The sequence below is a fragment of the Chelonoidis abingdonii genome, chromosome 2, assembly GCF_003597395.2.
Source record: "Chelonoidis abingdonii isolate Lonesome George chromosome 2, CheloAbing_2.0, whole genome shotgun sequence".
Lineage (NCBI taxonomy): Eukaryota > Metazoa > Chordata > Testudines > Testudinidae > Chelonoidis > Chelonoidis abingdonii.
In genome coordinates, this window is record NC_133770.1 from 222,861,073 (window position 1) to 222,868,903 (window position 7,831).

Sequence of the window (7,831 nt, forward strand, 5' to 3'; positions counted from 1 at the left end):
AGAAGTTTGAGAGAAAACATTTAATAAGTAAACCTGCCTCGACCAGTCTCCATACTAGTCAATTATATTAAAAGAGGCAACTGAATTTTTTGTATGTGCGCACACATGTTAATTTCCAGAGTCAGTATTTCAGCAAAACAAGCTTTTCTGAATGTTCAGTAAAACCATAAGGTAAACGACAAAAACCCACCTTTGTTCCTCTCCTGCACTTACATCATGTAGCAATACATAATATTTTAGTGTGTTTGGTATAAACCATTTTGGATACGCATATTCACTGCTGTGCTGAATTCTATGCTGCTCTTGTGACAGCCTCAGAAACTGCTCCACAGGTTCAGGCTCACCAGAAGAAACTACAAGCATACCTGAATTCACGTTAAGGATATGATCTTATCATAAATACCATCAATTCATGGTATCCTATCCTGCTTGTTTCACTACGTTTAAGGTTACATCTATATTAATGGCTATATAATTATCCATTTTTGATTGCTGCAAAAGTTTTTTTTTGGCCAAGCAATTTAAACAAGTGGATATTTATAACTTTAAAAAAAAAAAGTCAGCTGAACCAATGTTACATTATAATACTAGATAAGGGGTCAGCAACCTTTCAGAAGTGGTGTGCCGTGTCTTCATTTATGCACTCTAATTTAAGGTTTTGTGTGCCCGTAATACACTTTAATCTTTTTAGAAGGTCTCTTTCTATAAGTCTATAATATATAACTGACTATTGTTGTATGTAAAGTCAATAAGGTTTCAGAATGTTTAAGAAGCTTCATTTAAAATTAAATTAAAATGCAGAGCCCCCCGGACCGGTGGCCAGGACCCGGGCAGTGGGAGTGCCACTGAAAATCAGCTCGCGTGCCACCTTTGGCACCCGTGATATAGGTTGCCTACCCCTTTACTAGATAATACTTCTTCCTGCCATGAATGCACTGAACGGCACTAGATGACTGGAAGGTCCCTTCCAGTTCTAAGATTCTATAATTATAAATGGGGGCAGGGAGGAATTGGTAGGAGTTTAATTTAAACTTGTTGAACTCATAACTTGTTTGTAATGGTGTCCAGGTGTCACTTATTAATATAACTATGTAAAAAAAATGACCTAATCACTGGTATTTTGGGAAAGAACCAGTTCACAAGTAAAGCCAACAGTAAGTGATTAAGGTGAACATGTGTTTGTCCACATGCATGACACAGTAATAACTGAACAATATTCCAAAGAAATACATACTTTGTCTTAGAGGTAGGAATGAGAAAGGAAGAGAGAAGTTTGGTTAGTTTTAAAAAAAAAGATTGCCCAAGAGTGTTCCAATGCTAGTCTTAGTAAACATGCCCAGGAATCCTGAACTATTTTTTAAAAAGTACTCTAAATTTAGTTGCCTAAACATATCATCTGATTTTCAGAAGTACTGTATTTTAGGAGCCTAACTTTCTACTCTCAATTTTGAAAATATTTGCTCAGTTTCCAATATTATTAATCCAGCATTACACTGGCAAATTCAAACAGAATATCTGAACTTTCAAGTTTAAAACAAAGCCTATACAATAATCATAAAGTCCAAGTTAAAGACAGCACATAAGATTATCAATACCAATGCCTTCTATCTGGGGCTGTTTGAGAAAAAACAAGATTTTGTTTGTGGCATTTTTAAAGAATCATGCAACACTACTATAACTTTGAACTTGCCTTTTGTCACAGACACATACTAAAGAATAATTTCTACAGTAATTAAAACCTCTTTGCTAGAACAGGTGCAGATTTTTTAAAACCGCCTACAGACTTTTTTAAAGTGATATTAGAAATCATCATAGAATCCTCAGTGTGCATCCTGTTAACTCCCATTCAAACCAAAAGTAAAGAAACTCTAAAAAAAAATTTAACCCATGAAACATGAATCTGTTTAATAGCTCAACACAAAATCAAACTGGACAGTGCGGTAATACCCTAAACTTTTGTAGCGTCTCCGTTCTATAAAGATATATTGGCAATCTTACTTAAAAGCATATAGCTAGGGGAAAGAAAGGAGTTGCTAGATATTTGTAACAATATGTCAAGAGGAAAGTTTAGTGCTATACTAATTAGGTTAGTTGTGTATGTAGATTAGTATTTGGAGGACATGAAAAAAATGTGTCATCGAGGAAGAGTACAAAATTTAGACAAAAATCATCTATTTCACAATAAGCTAGACAAGAAAGTTGTTAGTTGTAGTTCAGTTAACCTTCCAAGTGTTAAGTTATCTTATGCAGTACTGTCTTCCAGCTACAGAATGAAATGGCCAGCACCACTAGATTTTACTGCTGCTGTTCAGAACCCTGTAAGCAACAGTGATATGGACACAATCAGATCAATATCACTGCTGCTGTTTATAAACACACAGTGTACTAGTCTTCACTGAGGAGAGACACTCAAAACTAGAAAACTCAATCAGGACAGAGTAGCAGAGTCAAAACCCACTGTTGTAGCAGCAGGAAAGCTCTTGAACTGGAAAAAACACAAATAACCCAAAAACACTCCTTGCCTTACCAGCGTGAGGACTGTGGCTTCAGATACCCATCACCAGAATTTTATATGACAACAGAATTGTGAAGGTAGGGCTTAGGGATAACTCCCCACAGAAATCTCAGAACTTCGCCTTCTCAGCTGTGGGGTGAAAAGAGCAGAGTGCATCTGAACTAGCCATTTCCAATTGAGAATGGAACAAGACTCATCTTTTGTAGCGTGAGTAACAGATTTATTATCTGGATATATAGACAAGAGCACTTATCTACAACAATAAATTACAACTCTCGTAAGTAATGCAGGCATTTTCTTCCTTAGCAAGTGTGTGTAATTGTGTGTGCTAGAGGACTGAGGAGAGGAATTAAACAGAAATAAAAGCATAGTGGCAATATATATTTTTAAAGTTACACTCAAAACCCCAAATTCCTTATATAGCTGTTTTGCAATGAAGAGTCAGCTATAACATTCTGACTCATTTTAATTTTAAGAGAGCCAGAGTCCATATTTAAGACTCAAAGGATACATGCTACATAGTGTTTAGGAATTCATGATCTGATGCAGGCATGACCTGAAGAAAGCTCTCTCTGTAAGCCTCAAACACGGAGTAGTAGCTGAAAGATACAAACAAAGTTTATTAAAAGTCTTAATGAGACTGGAAAATATACAGGAAGAATGAAACAAATAACTCGGCAAATTCTAACAATTAATAGAGGGCTAGATATGAATATGCAACTGTCCTCCTGTGATTTGTTTTGTAAACCATATTTAACTCTGGATCTCATTTAATTTATTGAAGAAGCAAAAATTAAGATTGCAGAGACTTTTTCCAGTTAGGCTGTCAACCTTAGGATAGGGGTCATGGGCGTTGAGGGAAAGTGGGTTTAATCTGCATCCTCATCACTTTTTTGAAGTATTTTTAAACATTAACATCTTCCCATATTTTCAGGTCATGTGGACTCAGCTAAGACTACAATACCCCTCTTCAGCATCACTTATAGTCAAAGATTCTGATTCCCTTAGCACAAGAGATGTGCCTAAAATTAGAATGTAGTACATCTACTATACCATCTTCATAGAATTGGAAACCAAACTGACTTGGAATATATAGAGGGGAACTAGGACTACTGAATCTTTGTCTAAAGTCTTTCCAAATATTGTGACTGCAATTCAGGTATCCCTCGAAACTTCTACAAAGAGACAGCCTAGTTCACAGAGCATGGACCCAGAAGCCAGAATTCTTGAACTCTAAATCTAGCTCTACCATTGACTGTGAGCTGTTGAACGTGTCAATTAATCTCTTTGATTCAGTTTCTCAAATTTTACTGCAAGAATAATACTTGCTTGCTCCCAGGAGTGGGAGTAAATATTTCACAGGGCTGAAAAATGTGGAGCAGTATAGTGGTAATCTATTTCTGACTTATTATGCAGTACAATAAATTCTAAAAGGGAAACCAGAGCAAAGAAACAAAAAATTGCAATTTATAAGTCAGAATAAAACAAAGCTGACCCAGGAGTAAGGAAATACATTGACAGTGAAAGATCATGAAAATAGAAAAATTGTACATTTTAGTTAAGTTGGCTAGAAGGGAGAAAAATCTTCATTTCCAGCTACAGCTTCAAGTGTCTGGTTCCAGTAATTTATAAAGTTTGGAATATTCTCAATTTCACATATTAGGTAGGACTTTATACAAAGACAATGACACAAAGTGAATCCTTTACTTCAGTGTTTCTCAAACGTTTCCACCTCATATAATCACACACAAAATGTAGGACTTTCCCCTCATATCTAGGCATAGATGAAAGGATGGTTGCCACTTTCCTGGACTTGTTCACAAATCCCAGACTGAGAACCCATGCCTTATGTACAAAAAGAATAACACGTTTATTTCCATGGAGATTGATTATCTTTATTTAAATTCTAACATACCTACAAACAGTAAAAAGGAATTTCCTAAATTCCATAAATGAAGAGTTAAAAGGAACTAAAGAGTCATATCCAATACCAGTTCAATTTTTTAACAGTTATTAAATCTCAAACAAATTACTGGTACTTTAACTGAGAACATTTTCTCTAAAGTGACTTCAAGTCAATATGAAAAAGCCCATAGGAAACAAATCATACTTATTTTAGTGAACAGTGATTCAAAACAGGATAAATATTTTCTCTCGTTGCCATGGGATGTTGTGATCACTTGAAATAACTGGGTTCAAAAAAAAGACCTATAAAAGTTCACAGAGGACAGGTCCATCAATGGCTATAGGCCAAGATGGCCAGAGGTGCAATCCCATGCTTGGGACAATCCTAAACATCTGACTGCCAGAAGGGAAGAGAGGGTGAATCATTTCCAGTTGCCCTATTCTGCACTCTCCACCTGAAGCTTTGGTACTGAGCACTGTCAGAAACAAGATCCTAGGCTAGAAGGACCATTGGCCTGATCCAGTATGGCTGTTATTGTTTTCTTTGTAAATATTACTAGTATTTCATAGATATTACATTTGCCATACAGATGCACAGAGTATCTTATTTCCTCACAGTGAATAAGTTATTCTGCAAGCTTCTTTCTCCCCATTTCCAATAAGCGTATGCTGAAGATGTCCATGATTCATTAGCTTTTTCAGTGATATCATTATAGCTGAAGTTCTTTTCACTACGTTATGTCAGGAAACGATAGGAAAGAAGGTGGTAGCATGCAGGTAGGAGCTAGTGAGGAACAGTCAAATGTTAAAAAGTCTTATTTAAATACAACAAATGACGGCAAGAAACTCAATATTGACAAAAGTTACAAAGGGTTATATACTAATGCCAGAACCTAAATACTAAGATGGGTAAACTAGAGTGCCTGGCATTAAAATGAGGATATTGCTAGAAGCAGCATTGTGGAAGCTTGGTGGAATGAGGAAAATAAACAAGGTGCGGTAATATCAAGGGACAAAATATAGAGGAATGACAACATCTTGCTGGTGGGAGAGTGCATCATGCACCAAGGAAATCAGAATCAATTAAAATAAAAATCTTGAGGCTTAAACTGTACCATAGAATCTCTATGACTAGAAATTCCATGTTTAAACAACCAAAGTAAAGCAGTAAGAATATACTACCAACCTCCTGACCAGGATGGTGACTGAAAAGTTTATTAAGATTACAAAGGTTATAAAGACAGAAAAAGCTATTATAGTGGAAGATTTCACCCTATCCTCATATTGACTGGGTATCTATCACCTCAAGAACAAATGTAGAGATAAACTTTCTAGACACCATTAGTGACTGCTTCTTGGAGCAGCTAGTCCTGGAACCCAGAAAAGTTCTAGGTGGGGCACAGGATCTGGTCCAACAAGTGAATACAGCTGAACCACTTAGTATAGTTATCATAAGGTAATTAAATACAATACTTCTTATCAGGGCGGAAAATACCAAAGAAACCCACCACAGTGCATTTTACCTTCAAAAAGGAAACCACCCAAAAATGAGGAAGCTAGTTTAATGGAAATTAAAAGGAACACTCACAAGAACGAAATGCCTGCAAACTGCCTGGCGACTATCTGAAAACAGCATAACAGAGGCTTAAACTAACCGTATACTCCAAATAAAAAACAGTAAGAACCAAAAAAGTGCCACCATGGTTGACCAGCAAATTAAAAGAGGCAGTTAGAGGCCTCCTTTAGAAATTGTAAGTCAGATCCTAGTGATGAAAATAGGAAGCAGCATAAACTCTGCCAAGTCAAGTGTAAAACTACAATTAAGCAGGCCAAGAAAGAATTTGAAGAGCACCTAGCTAAAGACAAAAACTAACAGCAACTTAAAAAAAAACTCCACTACATCAGAAGCAGGAAAATTGCCAAGCAGTCAACTGAAGCCACTGGAAAAAAAATTAGGATGTTAAAAGGAGCTCTCAAGGAAGACAAGACCCTTGCAGAGATGCAAAGAATTCATTTAGCTTTGGTCTTCACTGTCGAAGACGTTGGAGAGATCCCCACACCCATGCCATTCTTGTTAGCTGATAAATCTAAGGAACTGTCCCAGATTGAGGTGATCAGTAGAGGAGGTGCTGGAACAAATTAATAAAAGTGAACAGTAATAAGTCACCAGGACCAGATGGTATTTACCTGAGAGTTCTGAAGGAACTCAAATATGAAACTGAAGAACTACTAACTGTGGTATGTAACCTCTCTCTTAAAATCAGCCTCTGTATCAGATAACTGGAGAAGAGCTAATTTAACATCAAAAAGGCTTCCAAGGCAATCCTGGCAATTACAGGCTAGTAAGCCTAATTTCAGTACCAGGCAAACTGGTTGAAACAACAGGAAAGCATAGTTAAACATGATATGTGGGGGATATCAAGCTTTTTGTAAACAGAAATTATGTCTCACCAATCTATTTCTTTGAGGGTGTCAATAAGCAGTGCACAAGGGTGACCCGGTGAATATACTGTACTTGGACTTTCAGAAAGCCTCTGACAAGGTCGCTTAACAAAAGGTCTTAAGCAAAAGGTCTTAAGCAGCCACGCAATAAGTGGGAAGATCATCTTATGGATCAATAACTGGTTAAAAGATAGAAAACAAAAGGGTAGGAATAAATCGTCAGTTTTGACAGTGGAGAAAAGTATATAGCAGAATCCCCCAAGAATGTGTACTAGGACCAGTACTGTTCATCATATTCATAAATAACCTGGAAAAAGGGGCAAACAGTGAGGTGAAAAAATTTGCAGAAAATACCAAATTATTCAAGATAGTTAAGTCCAAAGCTGACAGCAAAGATAGCACAATAGCAGACAAAATTCAACATTGATCCGTGCAAAGTAATGCACTTGGAAAAAATAATCTCACAAAATGATGGGGTCTAAAATTAGCTGTTACCACTCAAGAAAGATCTTGGAGTATCAGGGACAGTTCTTTGAAAACATCCACTCATTGTGCATCAGCAGTCAAAAAAGCTAACAATGTTAGAAACCATTAGGAATGGGATCACTAAAACAGAAAATAATATGTCGCTACATAAATCCATGCCTCGCCCACACCTTGAATACTGCATGCAGTTCAACTTACCCCATCCCAAAAAATATATATTAGAATTCTAAGAGATGCAGAGAAGAGCAACAAAAATGATTAGGGGCATGGAACATCTTCCACGATAGATTAAAGATTGGGACTGTTCATTTTTACAAAAGAGAAAACTAAGGGGACATATGATCGAGGTCTATAAAATCACAGAGGTACAGAGAAAGTAAACAAAGAAGTGTTATCAATCCTTTCACATTACACAAGAACTAGGGGTCATCCAACTAAACTAAAAGGCAGCAGGGTTAAAAAAACAAAACAAAACAAAACAAA

The 7,831-nt window shown here is 36.5% G+C and overlaps 1 protein-coding gene and 1 long non-coding RNA gene across 2 annotated transcripts in view; both read right to left on the reverse strand.

Annotated features, from left to right (window-relative positions):
* Positions 1-7,831, reverse strand: part of TRAPPC8 (trafficking protein particle complex subunit 8) — a 166,646-nt gene that overhangs the window by 116,854 nt on the left and 41,961 nt on the right. The window lies entirely within an intron of this gene.
* The window catches only part of LOC142046381 (uncharacterized), a 13,389-nt gene continuing 5,600 nt past the window's right edge, over positions 43-7,831 (reverse strand). The window contains exons 2-3 of the long non-coding RNA XR_012655346.1: positions 3,027-3,114; positions 43-365 (exon numbers count right to left, since the gene is read on the reverse strand). This is a non-coding gene — a long non-coding RNA (uncharacterized LOC142046381). The remainder of the gene's footprint in view (positions 366-3,026; positions 3,115-7,831) is intronic.